At 37.2% G+C, this 17589-nt stretch overlaps 2 protein-coding genes across 7 annotated transcripts in view; one reads left to right on the top strand and one right to left on the bottom strand.

Annotated features, from left to right (window-relative positions):
* ALDH1A2 (aldehyde dehydrogenase 1 family member A2) overlaps positions 1–17589 on the top strand; it is a 195521-nt gene that overhangs the window by 6166 nt on the left and 171766 nt on the right. For 4 of the 5 annotated variants that reach the window (XM_062583894.1, XM_062583893.1, XM_062583898.1 and 1 more), the window contains 2 exons: positions 11008–11107; positions 14140–14246. The gene's annotated coding sequence lies outside the window, so the exon portion shown is untranslated. The remainder of the gene's footprint in view (positions 1–11007; positions 11108–14139; positions 14247–17589) is intronic. The other variant, XM_062583895.1, reaches the window with a different exon arrangement.
* Positions 1–17589, bottom strand: part of LIPC (lipase C, hepatic type) — a 59539-nt gene that overhangs the window by 28473 nt on the left and 13477 nt on the right. The gene's annotated exons all lie outside the window — the stretch shown is intronic.

Genomic DNA, 17589 nt, shown 5'->3' with positions numbered 1-17589 from the left:
TGATGGATGGTTAATGAAACTAAGCCTGGTGTTCTACCACCAGGAGCTGTTCGACAGCATCCGTCAGGGCAGCACAGGGAAAGTGTGCTGTAGCCAAGATTGCTTTGCAAAGGAAACAGATTCTGTTTTAGTAAAGAAAATCCAACAAATATTGCAATATTAAATTTTACTACATCACTACATTTTGGGGTTTTGTAAACTTGGAAGTATGAAATCTTCCTAGAAGGAGTGTGTCCATTTTGCTAAGCGAGATCTCAGTTTTCAGAAGTGCAAATATGGAGATTTTGCTTGTGATATTTGCTGGGATAAGAATAGGAAGATCCTCCATAAACTTAAAGGTGAGGATGAGCTCAGCAGTCAACAGATGAGTTGAATCTGACAGCCTGAAAAGCACAAACAATGAATCAAGAGTGCAGTTGCCAGAAAAAGTTGTTCAGATTTGGTCATGCAACAGCAAGGCTAACAACCTGCAAATTTCTTTTTGAAATCAGTGGGAGCTGAGAGTACTTAGTACTCTTACTAAGTGTTATAACCAGCTCATTGACTTTCACCTCAAGAGTTTTCTCTATGTTTATAGTGCCTAATGCACTAGAAGTGTAAGTCCACTTACAGCTTTGCTTGCTGATCAGTGTCATAGGTTCTGACTATTACATTGTTGCAGATTTTAGACTTCTCACACCCAAGAGGTGGGTGTGAACTGCGTGGTATATATGTATATGATATTACTGAATTACAACTGCTTTGATGAAGAGATGATGATGATCAGCTGGCTAATTAGTAGATGTGAGTGCATGGATGCTTTCCTGTAAGATTCACAAGAGAAGTTCATAGTAGGGTTGTCTCTTCTGTCACAAAAGTTGAATTTGATGATGCAAAATTAGGCTTCCTACTTGGCTGATTTGCCAAGTTTCCAGATAAGCCAGTTGTAGCCTAGAAAAAGAAAATCCAGGTAGACAAGTGATAATAGCCTGGAAATCTCAGGAAAACAGTGCCTGACTAGGGTTAGTGAGCAGAAACTTCAGAAAGTGCCTTTCACAAAATGCTATTAATAAAAGTACTGTGTGCAGACCATCTCTGAAACTGGATGTTCTGCACCCAGGTAGTAATATATATTGGGATGAGCCTTAGTGGGGTATGCTTGTGGGTAAGGCATTAGTTGATCAATGAAGTTACTTGATTTCTGTGTCACAGATGCGCAGGTTAGCAAGTCAAAGTTAACCTCTGTGTGGCCTCTGCATTGCCTTCTGCTGCCTTATTGCTGCAAACTAGTCACCTTTGGGAATGCTCAGAGCATATGAAGATAGACTTCATAATAAGGCCTTTATTTTCTAATATATATTATAAGAATGCTTATAGTGGTGATAGCTACTTACTGAGTTAAATAGAGTGGCATTGAATAAAGCAGATAGCAAATGATGTGGGCTTACAGTTTTTTGGCTTAAAAATGATATGTTGTTAAGTTTATTACTTGAGAAAAGAAGTTATCTCAAATGTTTAAATCCTATAGTCTCCAGTGCTTCTGAGTCATTCCACCAGTTTGTTTTTCCTGTGTAGAAGTAGTCACCTGCCCACCAAAAAGTAGCACAAGCTAGCTAATTGGCAAAAAGCCAGGAGTTGTATCATTGATGAGATCATTGATGGCTTTGTACAACTGTTCATAGCGGTTTAGGAAGAAAGGAATATGGAAAGGAAAGATCATTTTGATTTAAAATATTGCAATCAGTGTAAAACTGATGTGTTTATGCTGTGTTCTTTCTAGTGTAAATGATTAGAGTATCTGCATTCTACTTGCGTTTTAAGCTGTTCATTTAACAAGCCTTTTGGACTTCTATATAAATAATATGTGTAATATACATGTCAGTACAGCAAAATAATTTCCCTGAATATGATAATTCTGAAAACTATTATTTGCATTCTAGTCAAACTCAGAGACCTAGTCAGGATATGAGCCCCATTGTGACAAATGCTGCCAACCATCCAAGAAGACAGAGGGATCAAACTTTTGTCTCCCACAGAGCCCTATTGATTCAGTAGAATTTTACATGAGCTTGGAGATGTGTCCTTATGATTCATTTTTGGGGTCTTTAGATATGTGTCTCTGTTAGTCTAGTAACGAAGATAACCTTGTACATTCAGTTGGCAGACTGGAGCCTAATTTAAAAAAGATGCAAGAATGGTTGTACCAAAAAACAGAGGGAGAAGACATGCATTAGTGAGAGTGAAGATGTTCAGAATTAGAAATTATTGCTTCTAGAGGTACTAGGTGGTTGTGATGGTGACGCTAATGCTTTAAAGCTGATGAGGATACCTGCTACTGCACAGGGGTGGTGTGCTGCCTGCTGCTATGCACTGTAATGCCAGGCTCAGGGCGAGGATGTACACCATCAGTGTTCACAGAGTAGGGAAATAAAACTTTGGGGATTTTACTGAAGCTTATACAGTTCTGATGAGGGAGGAAATTCCTGCTCCCAAGGTAAAGCCCAGCCCTGATCATAGGAATTATACATCCATGGAGATAACAAAGAGAACTCAAAGAGCATCTAGGAACAGTGATGTGCACAAGGTGGCAAAGCTGTTGCTCTCAGAGGGAGGTACCATTCCCCGAACATTACAGCCATGACACTGACACTTGCAATTGCACTCATCTGGCAGGTGAACATTCACTTTTCTTTCTCCTGGGTTAGTTTACTGTTGATTTAGCAAGTCAAACTGGCTTAAACAAATCAGATAAATACCAGAGTCAGCATAACGGAGCAAAAGAAATGGAATCATGTAATTGATCAAGTAGCTTTTCCCTGAAACTCCTAATGTGAAAATTCAGCAAGAGGCAAGATGTATCGAAAGACTTGAGCAAAAAGTTTAAGTCTCCCAACTGCAATGATTGTAGAAAAAATTACATTTTAATTTGCTCTTGAGACTATGCTGTGAGAAATATCAACATAGCTCATATCTTCCCATACTTTTTCTTATGCTAATAGAAAAATATCTTTGACAGTGCCTGGAAAGCTGATTTTTATAATCTCTGTGTGCAGTTGACTAGCACAAAGTGTGTAAGCTCAGAATTTTAAAATTCTACAAGTAGTTATAAACCAATTGTATTTGAGCAATAACATGAAACTTCATAGAAGTGATTGGGAGGACCTAATGAGAGTCTCAAAACAGCTGGAAGGAGATACCTCTTAAGTGCTTAGAGGGGTACTGCAGAGCTAGCCAGCCTCATGAATGCAATGTGGAGGAAGTGAATGGTTTGTTATCTATCCCAAAATTGCCATTTATGCCCTAGAAGCCCACAAGAACGATCAGTGGCTCAGCTGAAGAGCTAGACAGCCATTTTTGCTGCTTGGTGAACAGCTGCTCTTCCTGAACATTGCAAGCCTACAAAAAGTCCTAGAGTAATGTCAGAACAACACATCTTTCCAGCCTTTCTGTGCAAAGTGTAGATGTGACAAATGAAGGCATCAGGGGTGCGTAATCAGAATTACGGGATCATTCATGAGAACAGTGGGGTGAATAAAATCCTGATGGCCAGCCTTTGGACCCTCATGTCTGAATAGCTGCATAGTAGAGAGGGAGACTGAGCCATGGGCTTGATCCTATAATTCTCCAGACAGGAGCCATGGCACTCCACATCTGGATGTCGCTGTAGGTTAGGATTTTGTAAGTATGGCTCTGTGTAAATGTAAGGAGGTGGCAGCATCTGGAAAGAAGGAAACCTGAGTGTGCAAATATGGAGGTTACATTTATGTGCAGCATGAAATTTCTGCCTAGGAATTCAAATCTGCATTGTCATTTTAACTACTTTGGTTTGTCAGTTTTGCATAGGAGGTACATATAACACTGACCCATTCTCCTGGTTTTGGCATATTTTATATGGAATTTATTACAGTTTCCAGGGCAAAGAAAATGGGACTCCTATTCACATGTAAAAAAAACTAAAGACTTGGAATGGGATGAAGTCTTGTATAAATCAACATTTAAAAATCCTTCTAGAAGGGCTTTTTCTTTCTACTATATTTAAATTCACTTTGCAGTTAAAAGCATAATTTTATTTTCTGTAACAATAGAACCGAAGCTATTTTGATGCAGAGCTTCCTTTGGATTTAAGAAACTGAACATGCATTACAGCATATAACTCTGTGCTCTGGAAAATCAGTACTTTAGTATACATTATATTACAGTGGACAGGCATCCTCTTCAGCATCCCTCTGTGCTTCCCAGAGTTAGGGAAGTGAAGGGGTTACCACCTCCAGCTTCTTATCACCTCCCACCAGGCAGAGATTACCACGCTTACTGTTTTGTTGCCAACACTCCTATTTTGGAGCATTGCCTATTTGCTGCAAACAAAATAAGCTAGGCTAGCTCAGATAGCTGATTTAAGCTGTTTAAACTAACCTATTGCCTGAAACAAATAAGGATGTGCTTACATGAACTGATGGGTTGCATGAGTTGGATAAAAGTGGTAGCTTCTATGAAATCATAAATAACTGGGGGAGTGTTACAAGCAGTTATCCTGGATTTAGAAAAGGATGTCTGTTCATGACCTGAGTCACATGCACACAGTGGTTCATTAGCTTCCTGGAGACCACCTCCCTGAACACACTAAGTCCTTAGCTTTGGAAACATACGTCAGGTATTTTGGCTTGTGTCTAATACCCACTCCGTCATACTGTGGATGTTACAGTATTTTCACTGTAGTATAACAATATGGAAATAAACCGCAAATAGGCAGAACCTACAAATTATATTGTCATTTTATCAAGCAACCAGAAATAACATCAAATTATTCCCTTTTATTAAACCACAGAAGGTTCTGTAGTGATCTCAGAAATGTGCTCTCCTGTTTCTGTGAACCATGAATTGGTTCATCTCTAGTGACACAGCTGGTAGCATATCAGAAGGTTAAAGACATGAGAAGAATTATTTGCTTCTGATAGTCATGCTTGGAATATCAAGTACCTGAATTTATCTCCTTTGTTATTCACTATTACATCTGAGATCAACCTAGAACATCCAAACCTAAAGCTTTACATAACATTATTATAACAATATATCCTAGCTTATATTGGTAAGCCACAGAAGATGATGATGTGCTACACACTGAACAGTGAGCTTAATGGATTTTTTTTTTCAGTGTCTTCTCTCTCTGCTTCAGTGCATAACTTTCTTCTCCCTTTCTTCTTCCCTCCTGTCTATTCAGAGCTTTGACAATATCCAGCAAACATTCATCAGTTTTCTCATTATTTAAAAAAAAATAATTTAATATTTACTTTATGAAATATTTGTAGCCTGTTTTATTGTATGTTTTTTTATGGACTTGGCAAGTCTGTATGCCCAAATCTGCCCTGTCCTATAGCAAAGCAGCCAAGCATTAGCACAGTGCCATCTGTTTTATCAAAAAATATGCCATGCGTAATGCTGCTTGTAGGAAATTCATCCTATCCTTGAAGTGAGTTCTAGATGTGGGGATTCTACAGTCTCCTTGAATGTCTGTGTGTTGATACTTAGAAGAAAAGTGCCTCTGCTAAGTTGGTCGTTATGGTTGTGCGTGATAAAGGAAATGATCTCAGAGTGGGGAGTGCTTTCTAAGCTAGAATAAAGGCTCTCAGCTGCACCTTGATGTGGAACACAGAATATGTTGATATCTGACCCCAGTAATGCCAGAGTCAGCTTCAGCCAAGTTTGTTCTTATTCACGTCTGCATCTTGGCTGAAGAATGGCATTTCCAATCTGTTTAAAAAAAAAAAAAAAAAAAAAAAAAAAGAGAGAGAGAGAGAGAAAGAAAAAAAGCTGAGCATCACCAGCATACTAATGCAACCCAAAATACCTCACAGCTGGTGGCTGACTGGTGAATGCTGCTGAATGAACCTCATGGCACTGTGGCAAGGGAACTCTTACTGAGACCTGTTCACTCTCCAATTTTTATCAGGTTCTCCTTATCAGTGGAGACCTCCAGTGAAAAACAGGAATGATCTATACTGTCACATGGCAGTTGTCTTGGAGTTATCAAAGGCTCATAAATTTAACAGAATTGACACAGACAGTTGGACTGTCTCCACTGTCACTTGATCATTAGCTAAGGAAATGAGTAGAGACTAGCCTGCCCTTCACTGACAGGGAATGATGATAGCAGAAATATTCCATTAAAATCATTTACTCTTCTAGTGATCTTTGTATTCTTATAAGAAGAAGAAAAGGTATAAAGTGCATTCATACCAATCTCTGAGACAGCTTGAGAATTAATGGTATATTAGTAGAGAAGGGAAGATCTAAGCATCCACATTCTCTAGTTGAGCATGTTGGACTCTTCTCTGTGCTGTTTTTTTCCCCTTCTACAGTGTACATCAGGCATCTCACCTGTCCTAACCATTTTCTTTTTCTTTAATGAGAAAAGAAATGAACAGATGATATTTATTCAGGGAGTTAGGGATTTGTTTTAATTTCTTTAAAAGCTAACGTAATAGGTTTGACTTTAGGAGTTCTAGAGTGGTAAAATGGTATTTTTTTAGAAAGAAAGGAAAAAATGTCTTTAGCAATAATTTCCATAGTGTGTGCCCAGACAGCTGAACAATTTATTTTTTCTCCTTACAGAGTTTTTTGCAAAATAAGAGATAGGTTTGAAACTAATTGATCACAGAAATAATTCTCATTGGATTAAAATTAGTGGACAATATATTATTGCATGATACATATGGAGGATTCTACGGGGAAATCTTGGTTACTGAGTCATTTTGTACTAAGTGAACAGGTGAATTCTGCCATGATTCATAACAGAAGTGAAACCTAACTTTGAAATGTTGCTGCTGTGTTCCCTCTCTCCAGGTACTGTCTTGCCTCTTCTGACTAGTTTTAACTAAATGCATTCTTATAAAAATTTTCAGTAATGGTGATTTACAAGTAAGAAATTTGTAGTGTATGATTTTGGAAATTTTAAAAGTTTACCTTTGTGGTAATAGAGTTACAGCTGTAGTAAACTTTAGCAGAAGCTGAGTGTTGTGTGTGCTCATAACCATGTTGATTTTAATTATTAAGTATGCAAAGAAAGCAAGGAAGGTAAGCTGGACTTAAATGGTAGGGACATTTAATTATCTAGGTAGACACCTAGATAATACCTACTACTGTTGCTGATGACATTTGGTAATAACAATTCTTAAACTGGATATAGAGAACACATTGGCTGTTATCTTTGACAGCAATAGGCTGCTACTTCTATTTCATGCTTAATAGGTATTTCCTATTGATACATTCTTTGCACTGATTCTAGTATTACAATTTTTATATTGTTGCAATAGCATTTAACTAAAATAAATTTTCAGACTTTTTTAAAATTATATATCTAATAATTAGGTATTCCACTTACAAGTGTATTGAGTGTCTGTGGATACTGCTAGCTTTTCAGGCTCCTGTAACTATCAGCTGGAGATATATCACACATTTTATATGGGATGGAGGTGGGGGTTGGTTAGTTGTTAGAAATGAAAGTGAAGCTATTTGTCCTCTTCCATTTTGTTTTGCTGCAGTGTCATGGATTTTGTTCAGATTTATAGGATGCTGCCTAGACTAAACAGTTCACATAGCAAGCAGGAAAAGTCACTCTGCTCAATTCATTTTTGAATTAGATCATCTATTACTGTTCTACAGTAAGTTTAATAACTCCCGTAATTTTCTCTATGGATTCTCATAAAAGGCATGTTATTTTGTTAAAAGAGAAATGCATTCTCTTCTACATGGACCTGACAAATCTATTAGCAAAACCTTCCACTAACGAGAGGGAGAGTTTCCTTTATTTTGCACAAGCGCTTTCCTAACCTTTCAGGTAATTAACTGGAATTATGCTGCTATGTAATTACAATACTTATATTCTATGTATTCTGTATTCTACCTTTAAAATTATGCAGCTGTTATTCTGTCCTTTCAGTTGATGTCTTTTCTGTAGTGCTGTACAGTGCTTGAGTTAGTGCTCTGTGTTATAGCCACGCTTAACACAGGACACTTTTGCTGAAATGTAGTGAGAATCATTCCTTAACGTGAATGTTCATTTTGTCTTAAGCATGTTTCCTTCACAATCTTTTGGCTTTATTGCTTTTTCATTAGGTGGTTTGCCACTTGCTTAGTCTGAGAGAAGGGTTTTGTCGGGGTGGGGTTCTTTTTTGTTTTGTTTTTATTAACTTTTATTAACTAACCAAACACAGGTGTAGACTTATTTATGGGGATAGGCTCTGCTCCACATGCATTTTGTAGCTGTCACCTTAGCTGGACGTACTTTTTTCATGGTTAAAGGTTGGTTAACATAAGAGCTTTGCAGCTTATGCAACCTCTGTTGTAATGATTCATTGTCAAAGACCATCCTAGGATTGTGTCTGCTCATCTGTTTTCACCAAATGGGCTTTCCCAGTCTACTACACCAAACTCATCTGAAAATTTCACATCTCCATATTTTTGTATGTATTTCCCAGTGTATTATGCTGTGAATTTTGAAACACACTGGAAGCTTCCCAGATATCAGGCAAGAGATATCATAAGGGCTGTGTTTCTTCTCATGGTGTTTCAATGTATTTGCAGTTCTAGCCAGAATCAAGTAAAATGAAATATCAGCAACAAAATTGTCCAAAATAATAGCCATTCAATTAATCTAATTTTGGCTGCTTTTTTTTCTGTTAAGAGATTTTTCCATCTGCAGGATGGTTCCTGGTAGAACTGATACATCTGTTTGCTTCTGGTATCCTGAAGAATCTCAGCTTTCCCAACTTGGTTTTCCTGATACTTGTGGAGGGAGATGCAGATAATGAAAGGTTATACATCTGAAATAAAAGCCTGAAATATTTGTGGGAGAAAAAAAAAAAAACTTAATTTTTTCCCCTCAAACTCTAGGTAGAATTAAAATACCCTTTCTTTTTATGTGAGAAGTAGAGAATAAAGGGACGGTAAGCATGCAATTAGGACAAAAATTCTAGTCCATACTCATGCATCTTTTTTTTTCTGCGGCACAAAGGGGAAAGAAGCTGCATTGTATGAGGCCAGAAGTTTTCAGATGTGGTCTGCCAATCTAGCCGTGTTTCTGCCATACTGAAGTCCAAGTGGAAACAGAGCAGTCCTTGGTTGATTCATAATCCTTTAAAGGGATGTTGCTACCTGCTGTAAAGTAGAGCAGTTTCCAAACCAGTTGGTGTTGGCAGTAGAATGAGTACAAAATGGGAAAGGGAGTGAAGAAATCTTTACAGATCCCCCATTTTATTTCCCCAAAAGCTTTTTAATAAAACATAAAATCAGTCAGTGTAAGTTGTGATCTTTTTATGGTAAAATTTTTGAACTGTATATTCCTTTGGACAGGAACCACATTGAGTACTGTGTTTGCCGCGCAACAGCATCCAAAAGGATAGCGGCTGCCTAGGGTTGTGTGCTGGGCAGACATACACAGTAAGCAACGGTCCCAATCCAAATGAGCTGCTAATTCCATTTCTTTACTCCTTCAGTCAAATAACTGTTATGGTCTGTTGAAGATGGATTGGCAGTAAAGCATGCAAATTAGTTAAGTTTACTGTAGCATTTCAGCATAGAATGGAGAGCTGTTCATTGCCACTAAAGTCTCCAAAACCTCCCATACAACAGATTATGGCTGAGTCAGATTCCCTAATCTTGTTCTTGGCTCTGCAAGGTGTGAATGTGTCAGTAAGAGAAGTGTGCTGCTGTACAGAGAAAATGCCTGGACAACCTGGCACAGTTATGTATGTGATAAGTATTGCATGGTGTAGGTGTTGAGTATTTGTATCCATTGCAGCAGCAGTCCTGGGTCCTCTCCTTCAGTCCCATGCCTGCAAGGCTGGTGGCTTAACCGGTGTCATGTTTTTTTCTGCTCTCTACCACTGTGATAGATAACTCTATCTGGAGGCAGAAATTAAAAGCCAATGTAGTCTTGAAATACGCTTAAGATCTTTAATGAGCTTAAATCCTATTACTGCTGTGTTAGTTCTGGACCAGACATGCCTAAGGCATGTTTCCTGATACCATTTGAGTAAAATGCTGTTGAGATTAGGTGTGTGGCACTGGAAGTGGACAGTTAAAGAGGATGTTGCTGACTCATAGGCCTGTCTGATAACAGCACTTTCTAGAGAGGACACAAGAGCTGACCTGTCTGCCAACTTGAATACAATGTTAAGTTTCAGTAGTACAGTGTAGAAGGAATATATTTCCTGAAAAGGAAGGCAAGGTATCTTGTGGAGAAAGAAACATGGAGCTTTGGAGTCTGGAGACACAGACAAGCTTCAGGTTGCTTATGGGATATCTGATAAAACCGTTGCTCAGCAAGTTAAGAGGAAGTTTTTAAGGACAGCACTTTATCATCTCCTGTTTGCAGTTTAATTCTAAATACTACAAATTGTGGATAAAGTGTATTTGTATGTGGGGCAACTTGACATGGATCGTAGGAACTGTTAGTTGATGCCAGTCATTTCTAGAGTACCTCGGAGAAAATAGCAGTGGTAGCAGGAATAAAAGAACTGGAATCTGAACTGATGATAGAGCAGGAATGAGAGACTGGAACCTGATACTAGCTGTCTAGTATTTGCCTAAATGGTTGGACCTTCCTTTAAAAGCTATCTTGCAACAGATCAATTAGCACAGGCAGATTTCTAGGTATCTTTCTCCTTATTGCTATGAAGACAAGTCAGTTTCTTTATAACAGCTTCCAATGTTCTAGACAACCAACGGTTATGACAGGATGAAATATTTCTCTGTATATAATTATCATGTTCTTAATCTGAATTCATCAGGAGACTAGTAGAGCAGAGCCTGTGAAATTGTCAGGCAAAAGAATCTTCTAAAAATAAAATGTTGTTAGCAAGATATTCACTATACATAAGGTGACGGCTTTCTAATTTATAAATAGATTTAGAAAGAATTTAGCTTGTAAAATGACTCAAGAATGGATTTTTAGAGCTATGGCTGTGTTTCAAAGATATTTTAAATGAGCCTATATGCCGACTGTTGAGACTTTGTCTCATTCTTCCAAAGGTCCCAAGTGTTCTCCAGAGCCTTGCAATGGAAGAGAATTACATGAGAAAGCGTGTGCAGGAGAAAGCAAGCAGAGCTGTGTGCCAGCAGGATTCAAATGGTATCATTCATCTTGTGTTAACTTGCAGCTTTTATCTTCTCTTTTTTAGCAGAAATGTCAAATATAGCTTCCCTAGAAAGAAAAGTGTGTGTGTCAGTGGAGTGAGCCGTGAGGATCATGTGGCCAGCTATGGTGTTGTGGCTGGCACTCAGAGGGGTTTGGTCAAGGCAGGAAGAGCCTGCAAGGCACGCTGCGAAGGGGATGTGCCTGCCAGGGAAAGGGGAATGAGGAGTAGCTGGTGAAGAGAGATACCAGATGGAGTCAGTGCAAAATTGCTTGGGTTTGAGGCAGTTGCATTTCAAAGGTATGAGAAACGTCCTCAAACAGAAATTTAACTTCCAGGAGAAAATGTTCGCACAAAGTCTCCTCTATCTAAGGACTCCATCAAGGGAAGGAGAAAAGAGGAGGTAAAACTGCACAAGGATGTTGTTACTAGAAGAAAGTTTTTTTTCTGACGGTAATTTCTCAACTAGATTACGCAGTCTTACAGTGCTAAAAAAAAAAAAAAAGAAAAGAAAAAAATTGCTACATTATAGCTATTTTTTTGCCACTTTTGGCAAAAAAAACTTAAGTTTTTCCGTCACTAGAGTATAAAATTTATTAAACATAAGCATCACTTAATAAAGGAACAATATACTGTAGATCTGGCATAGCATAGTTTAAAAAAATGGAAGTCCTACTTAGACTAACAGTTAACCATTCATTTTATTTATGTCCTCTTACAGTATTGTTTTTTAATTATGTCTGGAAAGCAAATGATTATCTGAGTTTTTATTGTATCATTTCATTTTCTGTTCCAAGACCCATTAGTTACTAGTTCTTTATAATTTGCAGGATGAACTTTGTTCTCCAGCAACCTATAATAATTTTTTTTTGTTAAACAGAATACAGTATATCAATATAAAGTTTTGCTGTGTATGTTTGATATGCCTTTTTACTTCATTTTTTTGTGAAGTTTTAGTAATGAAAAAGTGGTCTCCTGATGCTTCAGAGAAGTATTAGGGAAATGATTTGCTGTGACCTGTCAAGACTGGTTGGTTACTGTTTGGCATTAAACATGTGTAGGAGCCAATACACATCTATTAAACAAAAAAAAAAAAAAAAAAAAAAAAAGTCATTTCGCATGAAGGCCAACTGGGAAAAAGTTGGATCACTTGATCCTGAATTTTCTGAAATTTTGGAGGTATGAATATACGTGAAACTGCTTTGAAACCAAGCCTAGAGTTTGACTGTTCCTTTTTGAAACCTAAACGTGGGAGAGGTTCCCACAAGCTACTGCTATTGAGTCTTAATCAGGAATTATTTTACTTTTATAAAATAAAAATTTTAGAGTCATATTGTCAGACTGCTTAGGTTCAATTCCTAGCACTGATCTTGATGTGGGCTATATACAAGAAAAAAAGAAGAAAAACTGGATTTGATCTATACAGTATTTATTCCCCTCTGACACTGATACTTCCTCTTCTAATTCTCTATATGCTGTAGTGGAAATATGCTCTGATGTGCTGAATTCAGAAAGACAGATGCTTGGGTAAAATAGTTTTTTTGGTTTTTTTGTTTTTTTTTTTCCCATGATGATTATTTTCTTGGTATAATCAAGGTGTTTCATGTTTTAAGAATAGCTTTTTCAGGATCTCATGAAAAGGATCAGTGGGAATTCTGTTTAGACATAAATTCATCTGTGAAGCAGAGGTGGTTTTGCAGAAAGTAGATCCTCAGGAGCAACTAAATTGTTTCAAACTTATGAGATTGTTGTTTGCAAAATATATTTTAACTTAAGAGCCTTCTTAGTATCATTTTCTAGGTTGACTGTTGACTGGATGTGAAAGAGCTAGGTTGCACCTACATAAATGTTGTTCAGGAGTGCATCAGCATGAGTGTACTCATCAAGAGGGCATTTTTAAATTAGATCTCCTGATTTTACCATGCTTTAGTTCATGTTGTGGAGTGATCTGAGAGCACACAAAGCAGAGTCTTTAGAGATTACATCACACCAAATCCCTGTGCTCCTGGAGCTCACCTAATATGCTTCAGCTTCTAATGGGCATTCATGCATGGGACTGCACTAGAACCAGTCCAAAGTAATACCCACTAAAAGTGCATATAGTGGGGGTAGTGGGTCACAGCACAAAGTGCTTTGCTGTGCTGATCTACTTTTATTGCATTGTGGTACTTGCTAATGGCACATAATCTGTGTCTGTTGGATGGTGGAGTATGAAACTAACAAAACGAGTAGCTGCTAGTGGAGAAGAAATAGTAGAGAAAATTAAAAAATTTAAGAAGGGATAATAGATTAAATAAAGTAGTGTCTTTTTTTTTTCACCTACTATATAAATGGATGTGTAATTTCATGTCCTTGTGGAAGCTGAGACCATGGATTAAGCATGAAATTCCTTATTTTGTTTTCATTACCTGTCACAATACTACATTGGCATGTGTGCCTACAACTAAAAGCAAACCAGAAGTAAAAATGTCTTATTAGCTGAATGTTGGGTCCTTTTTCATGTATACTGTATTTGAGGTACTATTTTCAGTATCAAATGATATATTGAATTAATTTTTTTTTTTTTTTTTTAGTCAACAAAGATTAAACCAGAGCAAAACCCAAAAGAAGCATATATCTTTCATTGCTTTCAAATTTCTTTGTTGGCATGCTGCTTTATATTATTTTCGTTCAGATTTTGCCACCATATTGTAAGCAGCACTGAGAGCCAGTCTTTCTGCAGTAAAGAAGTATTTTTATTACAAGTTCTATTTAAGATCGTTGCATACATTTTTTTTATTTAGCTACTTACCAATGCAAGAAACTATTCAGAGAGCAGCATCATTTATGTTACTTAAGAACTTATTAGAGATAGCAGTATATGTCGACAGTGTAGCCCATTTCCAGGATCTTAGTCTATAGGTAGTAATGCATTCAGTAATTGCTTTTCTCTTTTCTAACTTTGGTCAGAACTGGGAAATGTCTATACTTCAGCCTGTTGACCAAGTCACTTTTATCTTTTCCTTCTGATGGTTTATTTTCCTTCCAGGAACAAACTTGACAGAAATGGGGAAGTTACCCAAGCTTGGACTACGTGTGACTTATACCTGGAATGGAACGACTTGCTAAGAATCACTGGGGAGCCTGAAGGATCAGGTGAGAATGATGTATTTATTTACCATGTCATTTGCTTATTCTTGATCATTCTTCTCCTGCTGACTATAAAAATGCCTTGTCTGGAAAAAGTTGTCCTACATTATGAAGCATTTCTTGTTTGTTTGAGTTCTGATGAGTAAGTTGGAAGCAGAGACACGCATAATTTTAGTTTTAAAAAGTTAAGGGTTTGAAACATTTGGGTTTAGCAGTAATGGAACTACAGACACTTCATCCGCTTTCCAATCCTGCTTACCATCTTAGTCCATGGTAACGAGATAATGATTAGTGTAACAGCTTTGTGGTGGCCCAAATGTAACTGATGCATGGCAGAGAGTATGAATCAAAGCTGATAAAAGAGGAAAAAGTGATAATTCTTCTGATAGAGAAGTTTGCTAAGAACAATAAAGATGTTGTTCTTCATGGACAGAATAGTTTTTGTAAAGACTGACATTTTAAATTGTCATTTTAAAATGTACAACCACCACAGTGGTTTTTTTCCTCAGTGTTTCATAGGTGATAGAAACAACAAAATCGTTAGACGGCTTGATATTAGGGATCCAGTATGAAAACTAAGGTCTAAAATGCTATGGTTGTTTGTTCTCTGTACACTTAATAATCCCCTGGATTTTGTTACTGTGGTTAATGTATTGACTCTCCAGGTTGACCAAGAGTCATACTGGATGATTGCAAATACTGGTTAAATACCAGAGCACAGCCGAAGCAAATTTTGAGTCAAACTTTTTCAGAGATAACAGCTGTTCTTAAGGTGTATTAATGTATAGAATTAAATATCTGAATTCATGTATTCTAACTCTGCTGTATGGAATAAAATTAAAAGATGTAACAGCAACACCTCTTTTAACTTGGTGAAAATGATTTAGAGATAATGTGAATAATCCTTAGTGAAATGCAGAGCTTGAACTCAAGTTAGCTAACTTGGCTGAATTTTATTTTCTCGTAAATATGAATTACAGATTTGGTTATACTCATTTTAAAGTTGTTCTGTGAACAGAGTAGTACATGTGATTTCTAGTCTCAGTATCATGATCTCTTATTATGGAATACTGACTTTAACAAAAAAGATATATCAAAAAGAGTAGGTAATTGGGGGTTTAGTCCTCCAATTTTGTTGGGATTTTTTGTTAAAATAAAAGCCATATATACTGGCTCCCAGAATAAGTACAGTCCTCATTCTTTCAATCTGTCTATCCCCTTATTTATCTAGCAAGTGGGAGCTCTAAATGCACATCCCAGGCATCCTATTGTATTCTCAGTGCTTGGCAATCTTTACTTGACAAGTTCATTCATAAGGTTACGAAGTTAATGATCCAACAATGTTAGAATCATCACAATCACTTCAAAAATTCTTTTCTTTCTGAAAGTTGATTATGAGTTAGCAATGCCTGTTCCTGTGGAGAATTTTGTCTTATTGCATTCCTTAAGGGAAGTGTTCCTGATAAATCTGACATTAATTTCTATCGTGGCATTTAAAAGCTATGATTTCAGTTTGATGTCTGGGGAATTAGTTCCACACTTCCCATTATCCTAATTAGTTTAGCAAAATGACACAACACTCAATGCACTTGCAGGCAATTATTTCACCCTTCAGCGGATGGTATGATGCTAGAAGAAAAAGATCTTGTGATTTTTTTTCCTTTCCCAGAAATACAGCTACTTCTGTAGCTGTGCTCTAGTGTCAGGATATCAAGCATCTAAATAATGAAGATACTACAGCTGTATATTGTTGGAGATTACCTGACAGCATTAAAGAAAACGACAGAGATTTCATTGACATCTAGTCACATATCTCAGTTTCTGGCGTTTTCTGTTCAAAAAGTGGCTATCACTAATGAAAAAGTGACCTTGATTTATCTTCCTAATAGTGGTACTACTAAGGAATTAAAGGCTAACATTTTGATGTTATTTATATATTGATGTCAGAAGAAATACTTTGCTGGCTGTAGTGTAAAAAGGAAATTGGCAAAGCAGTGGCTTCAAAAATGGAACCAGGAGATTAAAAGTGGATCTCAGTCCTGGCACTGAATGCTGTCTGATAGTAGCTAGCTGCTTGATTTTTTTGATGTTTCAGTTGAGGCTGAGGTGATAATACTGATCACGCTAAAATTGTGACCATGAATATAACTGGTGCTTGAATTGTGGAACAGGAAGTGATTTAAAATTTTGGGGTGGCACTTCAAGGCTGGCATGAAGTCAAAATGGGGTGACCACTGCAGCCACAAAGCAGGTCGTGTAGTGTCTCACCACGCTGGTGGAAGTACTATTAACATATATCCTAGGATCCATATTCCCAGATGTACAATTTGACATTTGGCTGTATGAAAAGTGACTGACGCATCCCCTAGTCAGGATGTTAGCCCGTGTTAGCTACTCCCTGCCTGTTGGTTGCACCTGCAGCTGTTGAAGGGGTGCCACTTGCCTAGTTACTATGTGCTGGGCCTAGATTCTTCTGCAAACAGGGGCAGTGTTTTTTCTGTTTCTCACTCTTTGCTTTTCACTTTTGCAAGAAATAGCAATTGGAGACAGGTCATCTTGTCTACTTTTTTCAGTCTTTCCGTTGTTTCCTTTTTGTTGCCATCAAACATAGTGGCTTGTTTATGGAGATGAATTCTTTAGGTGCCAGGTCCTACATATTAGGTTCTTCAATAAACATTTCACTATTTTTACTTTTGATAACATATTACTCTCCAACTGCTGTTACAGTAGTGCTTTTTTTTATATATAGAAAATTTATCTTTTAGATGAAAGATTTTGCTGTGGATTATCTTGTAAACGTAGTAAAATAGCCGATTTTAATGTATGCTTTCTTTCTTCCCTCACCTTCTGCTGTTTTTTCTGCAAAGTAGCAGTGCCTTTTAGTAATAAGGGCTATTGCCAGGCTTCCTTGTTACAGTACTTTGTTAGAAATGTGTCTGATGCACAAAAGTGGTCTTTAATTCGTTCTTAGCCAGTTTTGTGATTGGGAATCGGTATTTCATTTGGTGCTCTGTGATTCAGTTCAGATCTCTGTAATTCTCATGGGAAGCCGTTCATAAGAAGAGAGAATTCAGTTTTCATATAGACTTGTCTTCAAATTGCTACATAAAACAATAACTTAAAAGAAGTGTTGTAACTGAGAAAGGGATATGAATTATTTGTCTGTGACCTACTAGATAGTGTAAAATATAGCACCGCTATAATTAGTAAGGCCACATGGCTTCCTTTTCTCGTTAAGATTCTGGTTAGGCATTTGTAGAGTTCCTTTGTTTCAAAACAGTTTCGTCCGATCTCTGCTTCAATTCATCGTTTGGTACATGGATCAGATACTGTTTTACCAAAAGCCATT

This window comes from Rhea pennata, chromosome 10 (genome assembly GCF_028389875.1).
Source record: "Rhea pennata isolate bPtePen1 chromosome 10, bPtePen1.pri, whole genome shotgun sequence".
Classification (NCBI taxonomy): domain Eukaryota; kingdom Metazoa; phylum Chordata; class Aves; order Rheiformes; family Rheidae; genus Rhea; species Rhea pennata.
The sequence above is the reverse complement of the archived record's forward strand: the minus strand, read 5'-3'. Positions and strand labels throughout refer to the sequence as shown.